This window comes from Schistocerca gregaria, chromosome 2 (genome assembly GCF_023897955.1).
Source record: "Schistocerca gregaria isolate iqSchGreg1 chromosome 2, iqSchGreg1.2, whole genome shotgun sequence".
Lineage (NCBI taxonomy): Eukaryota > Metazoa > Arthropoda > Insecta > Orthoptera > Acrididae > Schistocerca > Schistocerca gregaria.
The window spans coordinates 715,101,411-715,127,634 of NC_064921.1; the positions used below are offsets into that span (position 1 = coordinate 715,101,411).

The window sequence follows — 26,224 nt, forward strand, 5'->3', positions numbered from 1 at the left end:
ATATCCTCTTGCTTCAGGAGGTCGCCGACATTGCTTTGAACCACATTCCCGGTTATAATGTGACGGCCAATCCGGGACACGGTTCCGATTTAGGCACCGCTATTCTCACGAAAGAAGGAATTATCGTCCAGAATGTAGAACGACTCATAAGTTGTAGGGGAATTGGCGTGACTATCAATAATGTTAGACTCCTAAATCTGTATGCACCATCCGGCTCAACTAATAGGCGACGCCGAGCGGACTTTTTCAAGGAAGAAATACTTCCGCTTTTTGCAACACAATATGACCACCTAATATTGGCGGGAGATTTTAACTGTGTACTTAACGCCAAAGATCAGACGCCGCATTTCAATAAATCGATTGAATTAGAACAGATCGTCAAGGATTTACGTTTAGTCGATACGTGGGAGCACAAGTTTGGTACAACACCTGGTTTTACTCACGTCACGAATCATTCAGCGAGTAGATTGGACCGCATTTACGTATCGGACACTCTCAGACAGCGAATTTTACAAACTGAGGTCTGGCCAACCAGTTTCTCCGACCATGCGGCTTATATTTGCACGCTGAATTTGGGGAAACAGGAAACCTACCGAGGCAAAGGACTATGGAAACTAAATGTTGCACATTTAGACGATCCTGAATGCAGAGAAGCCTTCACTCGAGCGTGGAATGAAAGTGAAGCCAAATTCAGTACGTACGGCTCGGCATTGCAATGGTGGCTCGAATGCGCTAAACCGAAAATTCGTAAATCCATGATACAATATTCCCGGAATAAGAACTGGTGGTTTAAGAGAACGATGGAGTTTTATTATCAATGTCTTCGAGACTTATATACTCTTGATGCCACTGTGATTGACAACTACCCCCGCATTAAAAGACTGCAAGCAAAAATATTACTTTTGAAACGAAAACAGATGGAAGGTTACAAAATTAGAGGTCGGGTTTCGACTATGGCAAAAGGCGAACAGCCATCCATTTATCACCTGATACGTGAAACTAAACGAGCACGGACAAAGATCTTAACTGAACTACAATCCGAAGACGGCACGATTCTAACTCGGCAACACGATATCAGAGACGCCGTTCAAACTTATTACACTGACTTGATGTCCAATAAACCTACCGACGACGAAGCCCTTGCAGAGTTCCGGAGCAGCTTAACGCACAGGCTTCGCCCTGCGGATGTAGCCGAACTCGTCACCGATGTAACGGAAGATGAACTGGAAGATGTGGTGTTCCACAGTCCAAAAAACAAATCTCCCGGATGTGACGGTCTCCCGGTGGAACTTTATCAAGTCTTCTGGCCACAACTGAAGACAAAGCTGACGGTGCTCTGCAACGAACTTCTCCAACCGGACATGCCCATTCCTCCGCCATTCAGTGAAGGACTTGTGGTCTTACTCCCGAAACGGACGAGCAATAACACCGTCGCAACTTTGCGACCCATTACGTTGCTCAACAGCGACTACAAAATTTTTGCTCGCATTCTCGCAACGAGAATGAAAACTGTGATGCATACCGTCATTGGATCACATCAAACGAGTGTTGGAAAGGACAGAGCTATATATCAGACATTATCAGACTATCGAGATGTGATTTCTGTTGCGGACGCTTGCAAAATCCGATGTGCTATCGTAACTTTAGATTTCGCACAGGCTTTCGACAGAGTGAACCATCCTTACCTTTTCCAGATAATGCAGACTCTGGGTTTTCCTCCGCAGTTCATCAGCATCATACAGAAATTGTTACGGAATAGTACATCCAAACTTGTCGTTAACGGTCAGCCAAGTCGCGCCGTCCCGATAAACAGTTCTGTTAGGCAGGGCTGCCCTATGTCGATGGCGCTGTTTGCCATTGCGATCGAACCGCTGCTAGTCACCTTGACGGAACGTTTACAAGGACTCCACATACACGGGCAGAAGATAGTGTGCCGAGCTTACGCTGATGATGTTACCTTCCTAGCTATGAATGTCAATGAGGTCGAGAGGGGTCTCCTGATCATCTCACAATATGAAAAGGCATCTGGTGCGAAACTGCATTGGACGAAATCAGGGATCATGAACATTGGGCAAGGCATAGGCGCGATCGGTCATGGCCAGCTTAAAGAGATCACTAGGATGACGTGTCTCGGTGTCGATTTTCGGAACACCATCCGCCACACCATTGCCGCCAATTATAAGCAATTGCTCAACAAAATTCGTGCTTGTGCGAAGTTACATAGCGTCAGGAAATTGGACGAGCTTCAAAAGGTTGAATTGGCCAATATTTATATCACTGCCAAAATCAATTATGTGGCTCAAGTTTTGCCCATCCCCACCGATATAGCCAAATGCATGCTGTCCGCGCTTGGACACTTTGTATGTCGTGGCCAGATCTTTAAAGTTCGATATGACACCTTGACACTCCCAACGCGAGATGGCGGACTCAGTCTCACCGATGTACACAAAAAAGCGAAAGCTCTTTATTTCTGCAAAACTTACAAGCTATGGAAACAGTCACCGACCAGTCTGACCGCTCTTGTCCTGAATGAAATCGCACCGACTGATCTTCAACCGCCAATTGATGTGCACCATATACCGACTGCGCTCTACCACTTCAAGAGTTTTCTCTTAGAGTATAGTTATGTCCATACAACAGTCTCTGAAAAGAATTTGACGACAGTTAAGGCAATCTACAACTCCTTTGTGGCAACTAAATCACGGAATGTTATCGAACAAAAATTTCCAAACTACAACTGGGACGCGACGTGGCAAAACATCCACAGCCCCTACTTACCTTCGCAAGTAAAGGCGACGTGGTACGCTGCCGTCAATAGAAAAATCCCGACGCAGTCCAGGCTTCATGCAATTCATTTGCAGGACTCGCCAATGTGTGTCACGTGTAATCTCATAGACAGCGAAGAACACCGTTTCGTCTGTGGTACCACGAAAGATATATGGGGTTACGCCCGACAGAAACTGTCGAGCATCAAGAGGACCTCACCATCTGCGATAACGCCAGCTGACTTTCTCAACCCTGAAGCAATCCCATTTCCCAGGACAAAGCGGAATGCTGTCAACTGGATAATAGGTCACACAGTGCACTATATTTTTAGTACTGGCGATAAGAACAAAGACGATTTCGTTCTATACCTGACCCTGCAGCACAGCATGATCGCACGCGAACGTAACTACAAGGCGACCTTTGCCAACTTTTTAAGCAAGACCATTGTGTGATATGCGATTCGACACTCGACCCGTCAGTCTTGCCATGACGGGGAACGTAATATTTAAAGAACGCCCGAAACTATACCACGAGACATGAATGCATGTTTAACCTTCTTTCGAAGTAAGGCGAAACCGACTATTCGCTACATCATTGAGGAGCAGCAGAGGACAATAACAGACGAAAGATGTGAAGACAACACTAGAGAAAAAAACAAACACTTTTCGTTTTCTTATATTTTGCACCAACAAAGGAGAAGATTCCTTAAAAAAAAAAAAAAAAAAAAAAAAGTTGGTCTAGGGGTATGATTCCTGCTTCCGGTGCAGGAGGTCCCGGGTTCAAATCCCGGACGAGCCCTTGCGTTTTGTGCAAACGTGTGGCGACTACCGGCATGCCGGCGGCTGTTCCGCGCATTTCCTGCCCTCCAGGTAAGCACAAAAACCAAGTAGCCGGTTCTGAAAGAGTTTCACGTATCATTTGAGCCATCTGCAGCCTGGTGGTTGGACGTTTGAAATTGATTTAAATGTTCACAGTAGAGATTGTAGCAAGTGTCTTGTTGAGTGCGACGAAAAAGTGATTACGCCCGGAATCGAAACGGAGACCTTCTGCCTGTTAGGCAGACGTGATAACCGCTACACCACGGAAACTGCTAAGCTCTGAGATCCACATGTGACACAACTTGCAGGACGATCACAACTTTGGCGTAAAAATCACTTTGCGGAAACGCACAATGCAGGTATTTCGCATTCGTACGCAACAATCGACAGCACCCTTGCCTGTCTGAATGCCACCACGAATAAGTGCCCAAGAAGTCGTCGGACAAGCTCGCGGCCGAGTCCTCGGTAGCATCAGCTACTCTTGCTTTCCGTACGAGCTACCGTCAATTCGCGCAGTCGCTATTGCATATGATGTCACCAAAAGCAATCACTTCGTTAGCGGCAAGGAGCCCGGGCCCAGCGGTAGCTCTACATGGAGGCACCAGCAGCCCCGACAGGCCGCCGCTGGCGCGCCGGCGCCCGGACCCGCGACCCCTAATGACGTTGCAGTCGATGTATTTCTTAATATCGCTTTTGGAAGAAGCAAGCCAGGTGTAAATCACACAGTATTTTACTGATGATCTGGAAACGCAAATTTAGAACAAGTAGAACATTATATAAAATTTGTTGTGTGGTCGAGCGGAACCCACCCTTCGCTCTTCCCAGATTATCGTTGCTGCACGGAATGATTGTTAAAGCACCGACGGCTTCAGAGTTCGTCTTCTCCAACGTTTGCTTTTGCAGTACATTCCGTAATCTTTTCGTTACGAGTCGTCTGTTTCGGTTTCCCGATGTAGTTTTGCTCACACCTCCCGACTTCTCTTAACCCCGAGCCACCACTAGCAGAAAATTCCGCACTGCAGTCCGGTCAATCTGCAGAGCTCGATAAGAGCATCGCGGTCGTTCCTGAGCTAATGAAACGGCCGTGTCTGTAGTTGTTCCCACATGTCTCCCACAGAAACGGCCTCCCGGACGCCTGCATTACAGGAGTACGCCCCTACTCCCAGCCATACAATTGCATTTGAAAGCAGAATAACATGAGCTACAGAGCAACTCCGACTTTTGAGTCTGACCTACTTTTAATGATACTGTGGTCGGTTTAGTTACTACTATCGCTGCTGGACGAAGCAGACCAGTTGAAAGCCACACGGTATTCTTGTAACGAACAGGTAATGGAAATTTAGGTAAAACGATATCAAAAAAAGTTGCGTGGTGGAGCGACACATACAGTTGGCTCTTCGTAGATGATCATTGCTGCACGGAATAATTCTTAAGGCACCGACGCCTTCAGGAGTCGTGTTTGGAAGTTTTGCTTGCAGTATATTCCGCTATCTTTTGGTTATGAGTTGGTGTTTCGGATTCCCGGTGTTCTTTTGTTTAGTGCATTTGCCTTCCCTTGATGCTAAGAAAGCACATGACGAAAGTGAAACACCACCGTCTGTTCATCTGCAGAGCGCGATGAAATTATTCACTCTACATTCATTGCCTTTAATATTCTTTCCATCAGTGGTGGGCGCTGCCTTCAGAAAGCGCTTTTCTTTCTGATTTACATGAAAGTTTGTGTTCCTCGGAGCTGGACTGCTTGGGATTACCTTCACTGCCACCGGCAAGTGGCTCGTTGGTCTAGGGGTATGATTCCTGCTTTGGGTGCAGGAGGTCCCGGGTTCAAATCCCGGACGAGCCCTACCGTTTTGACCGTGCTGAAGAGTAGGTGGAGCTCACCCACGTTTGTAGCTCTGCAATGAAGAACAGATGCGTGCCGCAGCACGCTGTGTGTGGCCCTACGGTCATGAAGGGACCGTTTGATATGGCAAGAATCTGATACCAGTAAATTACATAGGTCGATTTCTGTAGAAGAGCCGACAGTAATCTTGCATGCAACGGAAAACAAAGGTTGTCTTTGCAGAACGTGTGCACCGTGAGTGGAGACGAAGCTCAATCGTGGAGCAGTCTACCTTCATCTGATTAGCGACAACGTCAACCAAAGAGTGGGATACAAGACTGAGCGTAGTTAAGAGTTTCTCACTATTAGTTACGTTCACACTTCAACAGAGTTGTGACAAGGCGAGTGCAAAGAGATCAGGAAAGCCAGTATGAAGCGAACTTGAAGTAGTCTTGAAGAAATGGATACTAAATTTTGCAGGCCAGAATGGAGCTACGAGCGTTCTGAGTTACTGAATACCGGTGCACTATGGGAGCAAGAGCATTTGACAGTAAAATGAGGCGATATCGGTGTAGCACACGACATTTATTATCCCGCACACGCAGACGTGACGTTATCTCGGAAATGGAATCCGAAAACGGGTTTAAAAAAAGTCGTGCTTCCGCCCGGGATCGAACCGGGGACTTTCTGCGTGTAAAGCAGACGTGATAACCGCTACACCACGGAAACGACGGTTTTGCCGTTGTACTACCTGGAAAACCGTAGCTCCAACAGATTTTTCCTGCGTAAGCAAGGGCATCGGCTACGAGCTCCATCCGATTCTAGAAGTTGCTATAGTAAAAGACAACGATAAAAACAATCAAACCGCAACAGCCAGGGAGAACGCTGGGTGAGCAGCAGCTCTGCACGGTGATACCAAGAACGGAGGCGATAGTCATGTGCATCGAGAAGGCTCGTTGGTCTAGGGGTATGATTCCTGCTTCGGGTGCAGGAGGTCCCGGGTTCAAATCCCGGACGAGCCCTTGCGTTTTGTGCAAACGTGTGGCGACTACCGGCATGCCGGCGGCTGTTCCGCGCATTTCCTGCCCTCCAGGTAAGCACAAAAACCAAGTAGCCGGTTCTGAAAGAGTTTCACGTATCATTTGAGCCATCTGCAGCCTGGTGGTTGGACGTTTGAAATTGATTTAAATGTTCACAGTAGAGATTGTAGCAAGTGTCTTGTTGAGTGCGACGAAAAAGTGATTACGCCCGGAATCGAAACGGAGACCTTCTGCCTGTTAGGCAGACGTGATAACCGCTACACCACGGAAACTGCTAAGCTCTGAGATCCACATGTGACACAACTTGCAGGACGATCACAACTTTGGCGTAAAAATCACTTTGCGGAAACGCACAATGCAGGTATTTCGCATTCGTACGCAACAATCGACAGCACCCTTGCCTGTCTGAATGCCACCACGAATAAGAGCCCAAGAAGTCGTCGGACAAGCTCGCGGCCGAGTCCTCGGTAGCATCAGCTACTCTTGCTTTCCGTACGAGCTACCGTCAATTCGCGCAGTCGCTATTGCATATGATGTCACCAAAAGCAATCACTTCGTTAGCGGCAAGGAGCCCGGGCCCAGTGGTAGCTCTACATGGAGGCACCAGCAGCCCCGACAGGCCGCCGCTGGCGCGCCGGCGCCCGGACCCGCGACCCCTAATGACGTTGCAGTCGATGTATTTCTTAATATCGCTTTTGGAAGAAGCAAGCCAGGTGTAAATCACACAGTATTTTACTGATGATCTGGAAACGCAAATTTAGAACAAGTAGAACATTATATAAAATTTGTTGTGTGGTCGAGCGGAACCCACCCTTCGCTCTTCCCAGATTATCGTTGCTGCACGGAATGATTGTTAAAGCACCGACGGCTTCAGAGTTCGTCTTCTCCAACGTTTGCTTTTGCAGTACATTCCGCAATCTTTTCGTTATGAGTCGTCTGTTTCGGTTTCCCGATGTAGTTTTGCTCACACCTCCCGACTTCTCTTAACCCCGAGCCACCACTAGCAGAAAATTCCGCACTGCAGTCCGGTCAATCTGCAGAGCTCGATAAGAGCATCGCGGTCGTTCCTGAGCTAATGAAACGGCCGTGTCTGTAGTTGTTCCCAGATGTCTCCCACAGAAACGGCCTCCCGGACGCCTGCATTACAGGAGTACGCCCCTACTCCCAGCCATACAATTGCATTTGAAAGCAGAATAACATGAGCTACAGAGCAACTCCGACTTTTGTGTCTGACCTACTTTTAATGATACTGTGGTCGGTTTAGTTACTACTATCGCTGCTGGACGAAGCAGACCAGTTGAAAGCCACACGGTATTCTTGTAACGAACAGGTAATGGAAATTTAGGTAAAACGATATCAAAAAAAGTTGCGTGGTGGAGCGACACATACAGTTGGCTCTTCGTAGATGATCATTGCTGCACGGAATAATTCTTAAGGCACCGACGCCTTCAGGAGTCGTGTTTGGAAGTTTTGCTTGCAGTATATTCCGCTATCTTTTCGTTATGAGTTGGTGTTTCGGATTCCCGGTGTTCTTTTGTTTAGTGCATTTGCCTTCCCTTGATGCTAAGAAAGCACATGACGAAAGTGAAACACCACCGTCTGTTCATCTGCAGAGCGCGATGAAATTATTCACTCTACATTCATTGCCTTTAATATTCTTTCCATCAGTGGTGGGCGCTGCCTTCAGAAAGCGCTTTTCTTTCTGATTTACATGAAAGTTTGTGTTCCTCGGAGCTGGACTGCTTGGGATTACCTTCACTGCCACCGGCAAGTGGCTCGTTGGTCTAGGGGTATGATTCCTGCTTTGGGTGCAGGAGGTCCCGGGTTCAAATCCCGGACGAGCCCTACCGTTTTGACCGTGCTGAAGAGTAGGTGGAGCTCACCCACGTTTGTAGCTCTGCAATGAAGAACAGATGCGTGCCGCAGCACGCTGTGTGTGGCCCTACGGTCATGAAGGGACCGTTTGATATGGCAAGAATCTGATACCAGTAAATTACATAGGTCGATTTCTGTAGAAGAGCCGACAGTAATCTTGCATGCAACGGAAAACAAAGGTTGTCTTTGCAGAACGTGTGCACCGTGAGTGGAGACGAAGCTCAATCGTGGAGCAGTCTACCTTCATCTGATTAGCGACAACGTCAACCAAAGAGTGGGATACAAGACTGAGCGTAGTTAAGAGTTTCTCACTATTAGTTACGTTCACACTTCAACAGAGTTGTGACAAGGCGAGTGCAAAGAGATCAGGAAAGCCAGTATGAAGCGAACTTGAAGTAGTCTTGAAGAAATGGATACTAAATTTTGCAGGCCAGAATGGAGCTACGAGCGTTCTGAGTTACTGAATACCGGTGCACTATGGGAGCAAGAGCATTTGACAGTAAAATGAGGCGATATCGGTGTAGCACACGACATTTATTATCCCGCACACGCAGACGTGACGTTATCTCGGAAATGGAATCCGAAAACGGGTTTAAAAAAAGTCGTGCTTCCGCCCGGGATCGAACCGGGGACCTTCTGCGTGTAACGCAGACGTGATAACCGCTACACCACGGAAACGACGGTTTTGCCGTTGTACTACCTGGAAAACCGTAGCTCCAACAGATTTTTCCTGCGTAAGCAAGGGCATCGGCTACGAGCTCCGTCCGATTCTAGAAGTTGCTATAGTAAAAGACAACGATAAAAACAATCAAACCGCAACAGCCAGGGAGAACGCTGGGTGAGCAGCAGCTCTGCACGGTGATACCAAGAACGGAGGCGATAGTCATGTGCATCGAGAAGGCTCGTTGGTCTAGGGGTATGATTCCTGCTTCGGGTGCAGGAGGTCCCGTGTTCAAATCCCGGACGAGCCCTTGCGTTTTGTGCAAACGTGTGGCGACTACCGGCATGCCGGCGGCTGTTCCGCGCATTTCCTGCCCTCCAGGTAAGCACAAAAACCAAGTAGCCGGTTCTGAAAGAGTTTCACGTATCATTTGAGCCATCTGCAGCCTGGTGGTTGGACGTTTGAAATTGATTTAAATGTTCACAGTAGAGATTGTAGCAAGTGTCTTGTTGAGTGCGACGAAAAAGTGATTACGCCCGGAATCGAAACGGAGACCTTCTGCCTGTTAGGCAGACGTGATAACCGCTACACCACGGAAACTGCTAAGCTCTGAGATCCACATGTGACACAACTTGCAGGACGATCACAACTTTGGCGTAAAAATCACTTTGCGGAAACGCACAATGCAGGTATTTCGCATTCGTACGCAACAATCGACAGCACCCTTGCCTGTCTGAATGCCACCACGAATAAGAGCCCAAGAAGTCGTCGGACAAGCTCGCGGCCGAGTCCTCGGTAGCATCAGCTACTCTTGCTTTCCGTACGAGCTACCGTCAATTCGCGCAGTCGCTATTGCATATGATGTCACCAAAAGCAATCACTTCGTTAGCGGCAAGGAGCCCGGGCCCAGTGGTAGCTCTACATGGAGGCACCAGCAGCCCCGACAGGCCGCCGCTGGCGCGCCGGCGCCCGGACCCGCGACCCCTAATGACGTTGCAGTCGATGTATTTCTTAATATCGCTTTTGGAAGAAGCAAGCCAGGTGTAAATCACACAGTATTTTACTGATGATCTGGAAACGCAAATTTAGAACAAGTAGAACATTATATAAAATTTGTTGTGTGGTCGAGCGGAACCCACCCTTCGCTCTTCCCAGATTATCGTTGCTGCACGGAATGATTGTTAAAGCACCGACGGCTTCAGAGTTCGTCTTCTCCAACGTTTGCTTTTGCAGTACATTCCGCAATCTTTTCGTTATGAGTCGTCTGTTTCGGTTTCCCGATGTAGTTTTGCTCACACCTCCCGACTTCTCTTAACCCCGAGCCACCACTAGCAGAAAATTCCGCACTGCAGTCCGGTCAATCTGCAGAGCTCGATAAGAGCATCGCGGTCGTTCCTGAGCTAATGAAACGGCCGTGTCTGTAGTTGTTCCCAGATGTCTCCCACAGAAACGGCCTCCCGGACGCCTGCATTACAGGAGTACGCCCCTACTCCCAGCCATACAATTGCATTTGAAAGCAGAATAACATGAGCTACAGAGCAACTCCGACTTTTGTGTCTGACCTACTTTTAATGATACTGTGGTCGGTTTAGTTACTACTATCGCTGCTGGACGAAGCAGACCAGTTGAAAGCCACACGGTATTCTTGTAACGAACAGGTAATGGAAATTTAGGTAAAACGATATCAAAAAAAGTTGCGTGGTGGAGCGACACATACAGTTGGCTCTTCGTAGATGATCATTGCTGCACGGAATAATTCTTAAGGCACCGACGCCTTCAGGAGTCGTGTTTGGAAGTTTTGCTTGCAGTATATTCCGCTATCTTTTCGTTATGAGTTGGTGTTTCGGATTCCCGGTGTTCTTTTGTTTAGTGCATTTGCCTTCCCTTGATGCTAAGAAAGCACATGACGAAAGTGAAACACCACCGTCTGTTCATCTGCAGAGCGCGATGAAATTATTCACTCTACATTCATTGCCTTTAATATTCTTTCCATCAGTGGTGGGCGCTGCCTTCAGAAAGCGCTTTTCTTTCTGATTTACATGAAAGTTTGTGTTCCTCGGAGCTGGACTGCTTGGGATTACCTTCACTGCCACCGGCAAGTGGCTCGTTGGTCTAGGGGTATGATTCCTGCTTTGGGTGCAGGAGGTCCCGGGTTCAAATCCCGGACGAGCCCTACCGTTTTGACCGTGCTGAAGAGTAGGTGGAGCTCACCCACGTTTGTAGCTCTGCAATGAAGAACAGATGCGTGCCGCAGCACGCTGTGTGTGGCCCTACGGTCATGAAGGGACCGTTTGATATGGCAAGAATCTGATACCAGTAAATTACATAGGTCGATTTCTGTAGAAGAGCCGACAGTAATCTTGCATGCAACGGAAAACAAAGGTTGTCTTTGCAGAACGTGTGCACCGTGAGTGGAGACGAAGCTCAATCGTGGAGCAGTCTACCTTCATCTGATTAGCGACAACGTCAACCAAAGAGTGGGATACAAGACTGAGCGTAGTTAAGAGTTTCTCACTATTAGTTACGTTCACACTTCAACAGAGTTGTGACAAGGCGAGTGCAAAGAGATCAGGAAAGCCAGTATGAAGCGAACTTGAAGTAGTCTTGAAGAAATGGATACTAAATTTTGCAGGCCAGAATGGAGCTACGAGCGTTCTGAGTTACTGAATACCGGTGCACTATGGGAGCAAGAGCATTTGACAGTAAAATGAGGCGATATCGGTGTAGCACACGACATTTATTATCCCGCACACGCAGACGTGACGTTATCTCGGAAATGGAATCCGAAAACGGGTTTAAAAAAAGTCGTGCTTCCGCCCGGGATCGAACCGGGGACCTTCTGCGTGTAACGCAGACGTGATAACCGCTACACCACGGAAACGACGGTTTTGCCGTTGTACTACCTGGAAAACCGTAGCTCCAACAGATTTTTCCTGCGTAAGCAAGGGCATCGGCTACGAGCTCCGTCCGATTCTAGAAGTTGCTATAGTAAAAGACAACGATAAAAACAATCAAACCGCAACAGCCAGGGAGAACGCTGGGTGAGCAGCAGCTCTGCACGGTGATACCAAGAACGGAGGCGATAGTCATGTGCATCGAGAAGGCTCGTTGGTCTCGTATTCTGGCTTTAGCCGTCGCCGCGGTCGGACGTGCTTGTTGTTTACTCCGCGTACGTTAGCGCTATCGCCGGTGTTTTGGTGTTTACGTGAAGTTCGCTGTACATTTTCGCTGTTATTTTTTGAGTGGTGTCTCTGATAAGTGTTTTTATAGTGCTTTCGTCCGTTCCACGTCTCGTGCTTCGCCTCAATTTCGGTTGTTGCCGGAATTTCGTCGGAACCGTCGACCATGTCTGACACCGTCAGGAAGAATACTTTAGTCTTCTCGTTCGAGAAAGAAACACGGCCGGTCCAACCCACTGCGCTGGAAATCCACGATTGGCTGACTGAGGTAATCGGTATAAATTCTGACTCTGTTCATACCACGCAATTAGATGCTGAAAAATACTGTGTTTTTGTTAAATTTCTGAACTCAGTGACAGTCGATAAGTTGCTTGCAAAAAGGGGTAATTCCGTCGAATTTGTTCATCGAGACGGTTCAAAAAGTAATGTCTCTGTACGAAAAGCTGATATCATGTACACCAATGTCAGGATTTTGAATGTTCCAATTGAAATTGATAATCAGTTGATCAAGGACGCTCTATCTAAATATGGCGAAGTTAAATCTATCTATAACGAAAGATGGTCGAAGCTATACAAGATACAGTGTTTTAATGGCATTAGATCCGTTGAAATGGAGGTGAAAGCCAACATTCCGTCCCATATATCCGTTGCAGGCCATAAAGCACATGTTGTGTATTCTGGTCAGGAGCGCACGTGCAATATTTGCAATGAGACAGGTCATTTCCGACAAGATTGTCCGCGCCGTGTTTTTGTTCTTCGGAACAATCTAACACAGCGTCAAAAACTGACCCTCAGCGATGTCTTACCAAATAGCACTTCCCTTCTTTCGGTTAACGACAGTGGTGCATGTACTTCTGCAGTGCCCGCCATAACTACTACGGAGTTCCCTCCCCTGAGCGTCATTACATCACACCCTTCTGTTCCCGATTGCGATCTCCAGAATAAGAAGCGACCGTTGGAAATGACCGATGACGGCTCGGACGGCGAGTCCGCCCGTAATTCGCCTTCCACCCGCAAGCAGAAGCAGTGTAATGCGGATGTACTCGAGGAAACAAACAGTACATGTATTGACGTGACGACAGCCGCTAAGGCAACCCGGCCGCTGTCGGCGGCTGAACGGGTACAAACGGTCCACGGAGGGGACGCAGTAACGATTGTCGCGGAGACGGAAGAGGCGCACTCCGAAGCACAAGAGGTGACGGAGCGGAACCCAACTCAAGAATTTACAGACCCACAAACCGCCGACTCAGTCAGTGCTCTCGAGCTAGTGACGGAAGAACAAGGAAATGGCACTCGTAAAAAGGACGCTGTTGAGACAGCTTCGGTCACAACGGTGGTAAAGATAGACAATCCGAATGACGGCGCGTTGAACCAAGATGTCCGAAGACGCCGACTCAAACTGCAACCTAATCTCAAAGCTTCCCGTAACCAAAGCAAACAACAACCAGCACAAGAGGAAGCGACGGCCAAGAACGTCTTGTATGAAATCATCACGGAAAGACCTAAGGAGGTACCTTCAAGTGACATTAGTGATGCAAAGCCCCTCGGTAAAACTAAAACCCGAGATGTTCGGAATCCTGCACCAAAATGAGGCTGTAAGATGAAAAAACAAAAGGATTTTGTTGAACCAGTTTCATTTCTAATTGTACTACTGTCTTAGTCATATTTCAGAGGAACCAGATGAAGTGTTTACCGAGCTTCAAATACTGACTATTCTTTTAGATGTTTGTTTAAGCAGAGTCGTTTCTCCCTTCTAGGAGCTGCACATCTCTTTTTTTTTTTTATTAATAATTTGTTATCTTTTTAATCACATATTTACTTTTTATGCAAACTAAATGTCCCAGGCATATACAATTACGACTATCAATATTAACAGGATTACATCCGTGACTAAAGTTACAGCGCTCAAGGATTATTTATATGAGTCAGGGACGGACATTGCTTTCCTACAGGAAGTAGTGCTGACTAATCTTACAGTGCCTGGATATTTGGCGATTTTAAATGTCTCACTTGACACCAACGTCGGTACAGCAATTTTAGTCAGGGAGGGGATTCCTGTCTCGGATATCGAGAGGTTGGACTCCGGCAGAGCGATAGGTATAAAAGTCTTTGGTTCTACCCTTATCAATCTGTATGCCCCTTCTGGCACATCTAATAGAATGGAAAGAGCACAGTTCTATAAAGAAGAAATCATTTATTTATTACGGAAAAACCCAAAAGATCTTATAATAGGCGGTGATTTTAATTGTGTGATAAATAAGAAAGACCAGGTTCCGAATTTTAATACCTGCAGTGAACTGAAGCGTTTCGTCACTGTTTTACAGCTTAAAGATGCTTGGGAAATAATGTATCCCACATTTGTGGCATTTACATTCCTAGGTCCTCACTCACGTAGCAGGATCGACAGACTCTACATATCGCAAAGTCTAGTTAGCTCCTTCATTAAAGCAGAGACGATTCCAGTTTACTTTTCTGATCATAGCTCCGTGCTAGCTTCCATCAACCTTACTGCGCAACCCACTCGCCGTTTTAGAAGTTCATGGCACCTTAATACGTCACTGATGCAGGACGACGGATTAGAAGAAAGTTTGACAGAAGCGTGGGCATTGTGCCTCCGCTCTGCAGATAGACACGTCTCAGTACTAGACTGGTGGTGCAACAGGGCAAAGCCTAAACTGAGAAAAGTTCTCATCCAGTATAGTGTACAACGATCGAAAGACTTGAAAAATTCCATAGAATTTTATTATACCATGCTGCGAAATTTATATGAGCAGGCAAACACTTCCAACGTCCGTCTGGCAGATATCAAGCAAACTAAGGCCAAATTGCTCAGTCTTAAAAGACAGCAGATGGAGGGTCTGAAATTAAAATCCAAGGCTAAGACAGTCGTGGAGGATGAACATGCTTCCTTGTACCATCTACTGAAGCACGAAAGAAACAGGAGACGCACCTTCATTGATGGACTTCAGTCTGAAACTGGCGAGACACTCACGACTCAGAGAGACATCGTCAATGCAGTGCACAAATATTACGAAGACCTATACACTGCCAACCCGGTATGTGAAGAGTCCTTCGATGAGTTCCTTAGTTACATAGCTCCACAGGTCTCGGACGAGGAAAACGAAGACCTTCTCGTTGAGTGTACTAACGAAGATATCCACAGAATCATCTGCAAATCTCCTCTGAGGAAATCGCCGGGACCGGATGGTTTGCCTGTTGAATTTTATAAACGATACTGGCCACTGATTGGTGACATGTTTACCCGAATGACGAACGAGGTGCTTCAGGGAAAGCATTTACCTGCTGTTTTTAAAGAGAGCACAATAGTACTAATCCCAAAAAATGCTGCAAAAAGAAACCTCAACAACTTTCGTCCTATCTCCCTGTTAAACTCCGATTATAAAATCATCGGCAGAATTTTAAACAACAGACTCTCACAGTTGGCCAAAAAGATAGTAAGTCCATACCAGTCCTGTGTGCCTACCAAGAGCATTTTCAAAAGCATAGCTGAATATAGAGATATAATTGCAATCACTGCTGTGACCACCATAAAATGTGCTATCATGTTTATTGACTTCCAGAAAGCATTTGATCGTGTGGATCATAGATTCCTTAGTGCCACACTGAACAAAATAGGTTTTAATGAGCGAGTCGTAAGTGTGATCAGAAATGTTGCAACAGGCATCAGCGCTTGTATATCAGTTAACTGCCAGAGGACAAAGCAGATTCAGATCAGGCGCGGCGTTCCTCAAGGAAGCCCCCTTTCCATGTTCCTATTCGTGCTTTCATTAGAACCTTTCCTCCGCAGTGTTCATGCCACTCTAACTGGCATCACATTATCTGGTCACCGAACAGTCATAAACGCCTATGCCGATGATGTCGGAGTCGTCCTGCGAAATCCCGACGACATTTTGAAATTGGAAACGCTAATTAAAAAGTACTGTAGAGTCTCCGGAGCAGGTGTCAACGCAAACAAAAGCAAACTCCTAAACCTGCGGGGTTTTCAACATACCACCTTAGCCTGGGCCACAATGGTCACCCAATGCAAAGCACTAGGAATAACACTGACACCTTGTCCGTTAAAAATGGCAGCTATCAATTGGAGAAATACGTCGGGACAACTTCTTGGAACAACAAGGGAAAACCTCCACCGTAACATGAACCAAGTTCAGAGGGTGATTTTCATTAACCACTGCATTCTCTCCAGGAGTTACTTTATAGCACAGATCTTCCCACTACCGAAAATGATTGGAAAAAAGATAATGTCTACCATTGCCAGCTATCTTTGGAGAGGGGATATATTCAGAGTCGACGCAAAAACTGCGACCTTAGATCCCAGGAATGGAGGTTTGGGGTTAGTTGACATCAGAAATAAGGCGTCTGCGCTTTTTATAAAAAGGACCGCCACTATCCTTAGCGACCACGCTGATAGCATTACAACTAAATTATTTGAAGTTGTCAGGCCTGCCAGTTTACAGGCGCCGGTGAATGTGCAAAAAATAAATAACCGGCTCCAGTACGTTCGTGTATATTTTGTGGAATTCAGCTATCTCGGCGGTGTCATCATCAACTCACGACGGATCACGGCCCGCGATATTCTGTGCCATCGAAAGAAAATGGAGGGGAGAAACAAATTGGAAAGTAAATACCCACACACTGATTGGGACGCCATATGGAAAAATATTAATATGCGTGGTCTACCATCGGACGTCAAGTCAGCGTGGTATAAAACAGTGAATGAGACCGTAAGCACCAATGAAAGGTTACATGCAATCGGCGTTAGCGACACGAACCTATGTCTCAAATGTAAATTGATCGACACGTTAGTGCACAGATTCACGTGCGGTGGCAATCTACAACTCTGTAATTGGATTAGGGAACAACTGGCTTTTCTTACGAGATCTTCGGTGGAAAATTTTCCCCCTGTTACTTTCCTCAGGCCTCAGACTTGCTATTTTCCAGCAGCAAAAAACAACTCGGTCCATTGGTTAATGGGACACTATGTGAATTACGTAATTAATCACCTGGGAAATGACAATTTCACTGATTTTTACATGTACTTGAAGTGTGCTTTTTATAACGCCATGAAATATAAAGACCACAAGAAAAACTACGGCAATATGCTTAAAATTGTATTCGAGCGACTGGGCATTGGTTGACAAGCCAACGAGATAAACAAAAATCGTTTATTTAAGCGAAACGACGCTTAAACAAAAACAATTGGGGAGAAGTACAATTTTACAGTTTCATATTACAATCACTTATCCTCTGCTGGCAAAGAAGGCTATTTGGTTTATTGCACAGAAGAAGCCGAAGCCGAAAGCCAGTATCGCAGGGTTAAAGAGAAATTGTTTTCTTATACATTCATTTTATGACTGAGAAGGAAGTCTCATTTGTTTCCATGGAAGGGAACATACTTTTTTATTATTATTATTAATCTCAAGAAGGAAAGGAGGCTATGGAATTAGTGCCTTAACATAAAATTCCTTCTTCACATTCCATGAAGATTTTTCTTTTACAATAAAAAAAATAACAAACAAACAAAAATAATAATAATAACAATAAAAAAACTAAACAGAAATTAAAAAAAATAATATACAGGTTCAGGGTCCACTACTTCCTACAACTTTATTATATATTACAAAGAAGTATGCTAGGTTGCCGAGAAGCAGTGGACGAGAAAAAAAAAAAAAAAAAAAAAAAAAAACACTAAAGCTATAACCTTCAATCTCTATTGCCTCGGCATGACATAAATTTTTTGTTTCAAATGAAGCATCTTTTGGTTCAGGATTTCGAAGGCAAAACAGCATATATCTACGTATACACAAGATGTAAAATTTCTTATTGAAAACTATGATAAAGACACGCCTCAGCAACAGGACTGGGTGGAGACATCGCGGCCAGGCCTCGAGATTTTGACCCCTGCCCGCTTTGCCTCCGCCTGCCTCATGCTGCTTATATAAAAAAAAAAAAAAGAAAAAAAAAGAAAAAAAAAGTGGCTAGGATACCTGGCTTTCACCCAGGAGGCCCGGGTTCGATTCCCGGTACCGGAAAAAAAAAAAAAAAAATGGTGTAACGGTTAGCACTCTGGACTCTGAATCCAGCGATCCGAGTTCGAATCTTGGTGGTTTACTAAAAAAAAAAAAAAAAAAAAAAAAAAAAAGGGGTATGATTCCTGCTTCGGGTGCAGGAGGTCCCGTGTTCAAATCCCGGACGAGCCCTTGCGTTTTGTGCAAACGTGTGGCGACTACCGGCATGCCGGCGGCTGTTCCGCGCATTTCCTGCCCTCCAGGTAAGCACAAAAACCAAGTAGCCGGTTCTGAAAGAGTTTCACGTATCATTTGAGCCATCTGCAGCCTGGTGGTTGGACGTTTGAAATTGATTTAAATGTTCACAGTAGAGATTGTAGCAAGTGTCTTGTTGAGTGCGACGAAAAAGTGATTACGCCCGGAATCGAAACGGAGACCTTCTGCCTGTTAGGCAGACGTGATAACCGCTACACCACGGAAACTGCTAAGCTCTGAGATCCACATGTGACACAACTTTGAGGACGATCACAACTTTGGCGTAAAAATCACTTTGCGGAAACGCACAATGCAGGTATTTCGCATTCGTACGCAACAATCGACAGCACCCTTGCCTGTCTGAATGCCACCACGAATAAGAGCCCAAGAAGTCGTCGGACAAGCTCGCGGCCGAGTCCTCGGTAGCATCAGCTACTCTTGCTTTCCGTACGAGCTACCGTCAATTCGCGCAGTCGCTATTGCATATGATGTCACCAAAAGCAATCACTTCGTTAGCGGCAAGGAGCCCGGGCCCAGCGGTAGCGGTAGCTCTACATGGAGGCACCAGCAGCCCCGACAGGCCGCCGCTGGCGCGCCGGCGCCCGGACCCGCGACCCCTAATGACGTTGCAGTCGATGTATTTCTTAATATCGCTTTTGGAAGAAGCAAGCCAGGTGTAAATCACACAGTATTTTACTGATGATCTGGAAACGCAAATTTAGAACAAGTAGAACATTATATAAAATTTGTTGTGTGGTCGAGCGGAACCCACCCTTCGCTCTTCCCAGATTATCGTTGCTGCACGGAATGATTGTTAAAGCACCGACGGCTTCAGAGTTCGTCTTCTCCAACGTTTGCTTTTGCAGTACATTCCGCAATCTTTTCGTTATGAGTCGTCTGTTTCGGTTTCCCGATGTAGTTTTGCTCACACCTCCCGACTTCTCTTAACCCCGAGCCACCACTAGCAGAAAATTCCGCACTGCAGTCCGGTCAATCTGCAGAGCTCGATAAGAGCATCGCGGTCGTTCCTGAGCTAATGAAACGGCCGTGTCTGTAGTTGTTCCCAGATGTCTCCCACAGAAACGGCCTCCCGGACGCCTGCATTACAGGAGTACGCCCCTACTCCCAGCCATACAATTGCATTTGAAAGCAGAATAACATGAGCTACAGAGCAACTCCGACTTTTGTGTCTGACCTACTTTTAATGATACTGTGGTCGGTTTAGTTACTACTATCGCTGCTGGACGAAGCAGACCAGTTGAAAGCCACACGGTATTCTTGTAACGAACAGGTAATGGAAATTTAGGTAAAACGATATCTAAAAAAGTTGCGTGGTGGAGCGACACATACAGTTGGCTCTTCGTAGATGATCATTGCTGCACGGAATAATTCTTAAGGCACCGACGCCTTCAGGAGTCGTGTTTGGAAGTTTTGCTTGCAGTATATTCCGCTATCTTTTCGTTATGAGTTGGTGTTTCGGATTCCCGGTGTTCTTTTGTTTAGTGCATTTGCCTTCCCTTGATGCTAAGAAAGCACATGACGAAAGTGAAACACCACCGTCTGTTCATCTGCAGAGCGCGATGAAATTATTCACTCTACATTCATTGCCTTTAATATTCTTTCCATCAGTGGTGGGCGCTGCCTTCAGAAAGCGCTTTTCTTTCTGATTTACATGAAAGTTTGTGTTCCTCGGAGCTGGACTGCTTGGGATTACCTTCACTGCCACCGGCAAGTGGCTCGTTGGTCTAGGGGTATGATTCCTGCTTTGGGTGCAGGAGGTCCCGGGTTCAAATCCCGGACGAGCCCTACCGTTTTGACCGTGCTGAAGAGTAGGTGGAGCTCACCCACGTTTGTAGCTCTGCAATGAAGAAGAGATGCGTGCCGCAGCACGCTGTGTGTGGCCCTACGGTCATGAAGGGACCGTTTGATATGGCAAGAATCTGATACCAGTAAATTACATAGGTCGATTTCTGTAGAAGAGCCGACAGTAATCTTGCATGCAACGGAAAACAAAGGTTGTCTTTGCAGAACGTGTGCACCGTGATTGGAGACGAAGCTCAATCGTGGAGCAGTCTACCTTCATCTGATTAGCGACAACGTCAACCAAAGAGTGGGATACAAGACTGAGCGTAAGAGTTTCTCACTATTAGTTACGTTCACACTTCAACAGAGTTGTGACAAGGCGAGTGCAAAGAGATCAGGAAAGCCAGTATGAAGCGAACTTGAAGTAGTCTTGAAGAAATGGATACTAAATTTTGCAGGCCAGAATGGTGCTACGAGCGTTCTGAGTTACTGAATACCGGTGCACTATGGGAGCAAGAGCATTTGACAGTAAAATGAGGCGATATCGGTGTAGCACACGACATTTATTATCCCGCACACGCAGACGTGACGTTATCTCGGAAATGGAATCCGAAAAGGGGTTTAAAGAAAGTCGTGCTTCCGCCCGGGATCGAACCGGGGACCTTCTGCGTGTAACGCAGACGTGATAACCGCTACACCACGGAAACGACGGTTTTGCCGTTGTACTACCTGGAAAACCGTAGCTCCAACAGATTTTTCCTGCGTAAGCAAGGGCATCGGCTACGAGCTCCGTCCGATTCTAGAAGTTGCTATAGTAAAAGACAACGATAAAAACAATCAAACCGCAACAGCCAGGGAGAACGCTGGGTGAGCAGCAGCTCTGCACGGTGATACCAAGAACGGAGGCGATAGTCATGTGCATCGAGAAGGCTCGTTGGTCTAGGGGTATGATTCCTGCTTCGGGTGCAGGAGGTCCCGGGTTCAAATCCCGGACGAGCCCTTGCGTTTTGTGCAAACGTGTGGCGACTACCGGCATGCCGGCGGCTGTTCCGCGCATTTCCTGCCCTCCAGGTAAGCACAAAAACCAAGTAGCCGGTTCTGAAAGAGTTTCACGTATCATTTGAGCCATCTGCAGCCTGGTGGTTGGACGTTTGAAATTGATTTAAATGTTCACAGTAGAGATTGTAGCAAGTGTCTTGTTGAGTGCGACGAAAAAGTGATTACGCCCGGAATCGAAACGGAGACCTTCTGCCTGTTAGGCAGACGTGATAACCGCTACACCACGGAAACTGCTAAGCTCTGAGATCCACATGTGACACAACTTGCAGGACGATCACAACTTTGGCGTAAAAATCACTTTGCGGAAACGCACAATGCAGGTATTTCGCATTCGTACGCAACAATCGACAGCACCCTTGCCTGTCTGAATGCCACCACGAATAAGAGCCCAAGAAGTCGTCGGACAAGCTCGCGGCCGAGTCCTCGGTAGCATCAGCTACTCTTGCTTTCCGTACGAGCTACCGTCAATTCGCGCAGTCGCTATTGCATATGATGTCACCAAAAGCAATCACTTCGTTAGCGGCAAGGAGCCCGGGCCCAGCGGTAGCGGTAGCTCTACATGGAGGCACCAGCAGCCCCGACAGGCCGCCGCTGGCGCGCCGGCGCCCGGACCCGCGACCCCTAATGACGTTGCAGTCGATGTATTTCTTAATATCGCTTTTGGAAGAAGCAAGCCAGGTGTAAATCACACAGTATTTTACTGATGATCTGGAAACGCAAATTTAGAACAAGTAGAACATTATATAAAATTTGTTGTGTGGTCGAGCGGAACCCACCCTTCGCTCTTCCCAGGTTATCGTTGCTGCACGGAATGATTGTTAAAGCACCGACGGCTTCAGAGTTCGTCTTCTCCAACGTTTGCTTTTGCAGTACATTCCGCAATCTTTTCGTTATGAGTCGTCTGTTTCGGTTTCCCGATGTAGTTTTGCTCACACCTCCCGACTTCTCTTAACCCCGAGCCACCACTAGCAGAAAATTCCGCACTGCAGTCCGGTCAATCTGCAGAGCTCGATAAGAGCATCGCGGTCGTTCCTGAGCTAATGAAACGGCCGTGTCTGTAGTTGTTCCCAGATGTCTCCCACAGAAACGGCCTCCCGGACGCCTGCATTACAGGAGTACGCCCCTACTCCCAGCCATACAATTGCATTTGAAAGCAGAATAACATGAGCTACAGAGCAACTCCGACTTTTGAGTCTGACCTACTTTTAATGATACTGTGGTCGGTTTAGTTACTACTATCGCTGCTGGACGAAGCAGACCAGTTGAAAGCCACACGGTATTCTTGTAACGAACAGGTAATGGAAATTTAGGTAAAACGATATCAAAAAAAGTTGCGTGGTGGAGCGACACATACAGTTGGCTCTTCGTAGATGATCATTGCTGCACGGAATAATTCTTAAGGCACCGACGCCTTCAGGAGTCGTGTTTGGAAGTTTTGCTTGCAGTATATTCCGCTATCTTTTGGTTATGAGTTGGTGTTTCGGATTCCCGGTGTTCTTTTGTTTAGTGCATTTGCCTTCCCTTGATGCTAAGAAAGCACATGACGAAAGTGAAACACCACCGTCTGTTCATCTGCAGAGCGCGATGAAATTATTCACTCTACATTCATTGCCTTTAATATTCTTTCCATCAGTGGTGGGCGCTGCCTTCAGAAAGCGCTTTTCTTTCTGATTTACATGAAAGTTTGTGTTCCTCGGAGCTGGACTGCTTGGGATTACCTTCACTGCCACCGGCAAGTGGCTCGTTGGTCTAGGGGTATGATTCCTGCTTTGGGTGCAGGAGGTCCCGGGTTCAAATCCCGGACGAGCCCTACCGTTTTGACCGTGCTGAAGAGTAGGTGGAGCTCACCCACGTTTGTAGCTCTGCAATGAAGAACAGATGCGTGCCGCAGCACGCTGTGTGTGGCCCTACGGTCATGAAGGGACCGTTTGATATGGCAAGAATCTGATACCAGTAAATTACATAGGTCGATTTCTGTAGAAGAGCCGACAGTAATCTTGCATGCAACGGAAAACAAAGGTTGTCTTTGCAGAACGTGTGCACCGTGAGTGGAGACGAAGCTCAATCGTGGAGCAGTCTACCTTCATCTGATTAGCGACAACGTCAACCAAAGAGTGGGATACAAGACTGAGCGTAGTTAAGAGTTTCTCACTATTAGTTACGTTCACACTTCAACAGAGTTGTGACAAGGCGAGTGCAAAGAGATCAGGAAAGCCAGTATGAAGCGAACTTGAAGTAGTCTTGAAGAAATGGATACTAAATTTTGCAGGCCAGAATGGAGCTACGAGCGTTCTGAGTTACTGAATACCGGTGCACTATGGGAGCAAGAGCATTTGACAGTAAAATGAGGCGATATCGGTGTAGCACACGACATTTATTATCCCGCACACGCAGACGTGACGTTATCTCGGAAATGGAATCCGAAAACGGGTTTAAAAAAAGTCGTGCTTCCGCCCGGGATCGAACCGGGGACCTTCTGCGTGTAACGCAGACGTGATAACCGCTACACCACGGAAACGACGGTTTTGCCGTTGTACTACCTGGAAAACCGTAGCTCCAACAGATTTTTCCTGCGTAAGCAAGGGCATCGGCTACGAGCTCCGTCCGATTCTAGAAGTTGCTATAGTAAAAGACAACGATAAAAACAATCAAACCGCAACAGCCAGGGAGAACGCTGGGTGAGCAGCAGCTCTGCACGGTGATACCAAGAACGGAGGCGATAGTCATGTGCATCGAGAAGGCTCGTTGGTCTAGGGGTATGATTCCTGCTTCGGGTGCAGGAGGTCCCGGGTTCAAATCCCGGACGAGCCCTTGCGTTTTGTGCAAACGTGTGGCGACTACCGGCATGCCGGCGGCTGTTCCGCGCATTTCCTGCCCTCCAGGTAAGCACAAAAACCAAGTAGCCGGTTCTGAAAGAGTTTCACGTATCATTTGAGCCATCTGCAGCCTGGTGGTTGGACGTTTGAAATTGATTTAAATGTTCACAGTAGAGATTGTAGCAAGTGTCTTGTTGAGTGCGACGAAAAAGTGATTACGCCCGGAATCGAAACGGAGACCTTCTGCCTGTTAGGCAGACGTGATAACCGCTACACCACGGAAACTGCTAAGCTCTGAGATCCACATGTGACACAACTTGCAGGACGATCACAACTTTGGCGTAAAAATCACTTTGCGGAAACGCACAATGCAGGTATTTCGCATTCGTACGCAACAATCGACAGCACCCTTGCCTGTTTGAATGCCACCACGAATAAGAGCCCAAGAAGTCGTCGGACAAGCTCGCGGCCGAGTCCTCGGTAGCATCAGCTACTCTTGCTTTCCGTACGAGCTACCGTCAATTCGCGCAGTCGCTATTGCATATGATGTCACCAAAAGCAATCACTTCGTTAGCGGCAAGGAGCCCGGGCCCAGCGGTAGCTCTACATGGAGGCACCAGCAGCCCCGACAGGCCGCCGCTGGCGCGCCGGCGCCCGGACCCGCGACCCCTAATGACGTTGCAGTCGATGTATTTCTTAATATCGCTTTTGGAAGAAGCAAGCCAGGTGTAAATCACACAGTATTTTACTGATGATCTGGAAACGCAAATTTAGAACAAGTAGAACATTATATAAAATTTGTTGTGTGGTCGAGCGGAACCCACCCTTCGCTCTTCCCAGATTATCGTTGCTGCACGGAATGATTGTTAAAGCACCGACGGCTTCAGAGTTCGTCTTCTCCAACGTTTGCTTTTGCAGTACATTCCGCAATCTTTTCGTTACGAGTCGTCTGTTTCGGTTTCCCGATGTAGTTTTGCTCACACCTCCCGACTTCTCTTAACCCCGAGCCACCACTAGCAGAAAATTCCGCACTGCAGTCCGGTCAATCTGCAGAGCTCGATAAGAGCATCGCGGTCGTTCCTGAGCTAATGAAACGGCCGTGTCTGTAGTTGTTCCCAGATGTCTCCCACAGAAACGGCCTCCCGGACGCCTGCATTACAGGAGTACGCCCCTACTCCCAGCCATACAATTGCATTTGAAAGCAGAATAACATGAGCTACAGAGCAACTCCGACTTTTGTGTCTGACCTACTTTTAATGATACTGTGGTCGGTTTAGTTACTACTATCGCTGCTGGACGAAGCAGACCAGTTGAAAGCCACACGGTATTCTTGTAACGAACAGGTAATGGAAATTTAGGTAAAACGATATCAAAAAAAGTTGCGTGGTGGAGCGACACATACAGTTGGCTCTTCGTAGATGATCATTGCTGCACGGAATAATTCTTAAGGCACCGACGCCTTCAGGAGTCGTGTTTGGAAGTTTTGCTTGCAGTATATTCCGCTATCTTTTGGTTATGAGTTGGTGTTTCGGATTCCCGGTGTTCTTTTGTTTAGTGCATTTGCCTTCCCTTGATGCTAAGAAAGCACATGACGAAAGTGAAACACCACCGTCTGTTCATCTGCAGAGCGCGATGAAATTATTCACTCTACATTCATTGCCTTTAATATTCTTTCCATCAGTGGTGGGCGCTGCCTTCAGAAAGCGCTTTTCTTTCTGATTTACATGAAAGTTTGTGTTCCTCGGAGCTGGACTGCTTGGGATTACCTTCACTGCCACCGGCAAGTGGCTCGTTGGTCTAGGGGTATGATTCCTGCTTTGGGTGCAGGAGGTCCCGGGTTCAAATCCCGGACGAGCCCTACCGTTTTGACCGTGCTGAAGAGTAGGTGGAGCTCACCCACGTTTGTAGCTCTGCAATGAAGAACAGATGCGTGCCGCAGCACGCTGTGTGTGGCCCTACGGTCATGAAGGGACCGTTTGATATGGCAAGAATCTGATACCAGTAAATTACATAGGTCGATTTCTGTAGAAGAGCCGACAGTAATCTTGCATGCAACGGAAAACAAAGGTTGTCTTTGCAGAACGTGTGCACCGTGAGTGGA

General features: G+C 47.0%; 15 non-coding genes across 15 annotated transcripts; 10 read left to right on the forward strand and 5 right to left on the reverse strand.

The window, feature by feature from the left end:
- Window positions 1-5,355: 5,355 nt before the first annotated feature.
- Window positions 5,356-5,427, forward strand: Trnap-ugg (transfer RNA proline (anticodon UGG)). Its single transcript has one exon. It is a non-coding gene; the product is annotated as a tRNA-Pro (tRNA).
- A 635-nt stretch (window positions 5,428-6,062) lies between these two features.
- On the reverse strand, window positions 6,063-6,135 carry Trnav-uac (transfer RNA valine (anticodon UAC)). Its single transcript has one exon. It is a non-coding gene; the product is annotated as a tRNA-Val (tRNA).
- A 221-nt stretch (window positions 6,136-6,356) lies between these two features.
- Trnap-cgg (transfer RNA proline (anticodon CGG)) lies at window positions 6,357-6,428 on the forward strand. Its single transcript has one exon. It is a non-coding gene; the product is annotated as a tRNA-Pro (tRNA).
- A 1,791-nt stretch (window positions 6,429-8,219) lies between these two features.
- On the forward strand, window positions 8,220-8,291 carry Trnap-ugg (transfer RNA proline (anticodon UGG)). Its single transcript has one exon. It is a non-coding gene; the product is annotated as a tRNA-Pro (tRNA).
- A 635-nt stretch (window positions 8,292-8,926) lies between these two features.
- On the reverse strand, window positions 8,927-8,999 carry Trnav-uac (transfer RNA valine (anticodon UAC)). The gene has a single exon. It is a non-coding gene; the product is annotated as a tRNA-Val (tRNA).
- Window positions 9,000-9,220: 221 nt separating this feature from the next.
- Window positions 9,221-9,292, forward strand: Trnap-cgg (transfer RNA proline (anticodon CGG)). Its single transcript has one exon. It is a non-coding gene; the product is annotated as a tRNA-Pro (tRNA).
- Window positions 9,293-11,083: 1,791 nt separating this feature from the next.
- Window positions 11,084-11,155, forward strand: Trnap-ugg (transfer RNA proline (anticodon UGG)). Its single transcript has one exon. It is a non-coding gene; the product is annotated as a tRNA-Pro (tRNA).
- A 635-nt stretch (window positions 11,156-11,790) lies between these two features.
- Window positions 11,791-11,863, reverse strand: Trnav-uac (transfer RNA valine (anticodon UAC)). The gene has a single exon. It is a non-coding gene; the product is annotated as a tRNA-Val (tRNA).
- An 8,316-nt stretch (window positions 11,864-20,179) lies between these two features.
- Window positions 20,180-20,251, forward strand: Trnap-ugg (transfer RNA proline (anticodon UGG)). Its single transcript has one exon. It is a non-coding gene; the product is annotated as a tRNA-Pro (tRNA).
- Window positions 20,252-20,882: 631 nt separating this feature from the next.
- Trnav-uac (transfer RNA valine (anticodon UAC)) lies at window positions 20,883-20,955 on the reverse strand. The gene has a single exon. It is a non-coding gene; the product is annotated as a tRNA-Val (tRNA).
- A 221-nt stretch (window positions 20,956-21,176) lies between these two features.
- Trnap-cgg (transfer RNA proline (anticodon CGG)) lies at window positions 21,177-21,248 on the forward strand. Its single transcript has one exon. It is a non-coding gene; the product is annotated as a tRNA-Pro (tRNA).
- Window positions 21,249-23,045: 1,797 nt separating this feature from the next.
- Window positions 23,046-23,117, forward strand: Trnap-ugg (transfer RNA proline (anticodon UGG)). The gene has a single exon. It is a non-coding gene; the product is annotated as a tRNA-Pro (tRNA).
- Window positions 23,118-23,752: 635 nt separating this feature from the next.
- Trnav-uac (transfer RNA valine (anticodon UAC)) lies at window positions 23,753-23,825 on the reverse strand. The gene has a single exon. It is a non-coding gene; the product is annotated as a tRNA-Val (tRNA).
- A 221-nt stretch (window positions 23,826-24,046) lies between these two features.
- Trnap-cgg (transfer RNA proline (anticodon CGG)) lies at window positions 24,047-24,118 on the forward strand. The gene has a single exon. It is a non-coding gene; the product is annotated as a tRNA-Pro (tRNA).
- A 1,791-nt stretch (window positions 24,119-25,909) lies between these two features.
- On the forward strand, window positions 25,910-25,981 carry Trnap-ugg (transfer RNA proline (anticodon UGG)). The gene has a single exon. It is a non-coding gene; the product is annotated as a tRNA-Pro (tRNA).
- Window positions 25,982-26,224: the final 243 nt, after the last annotated feature.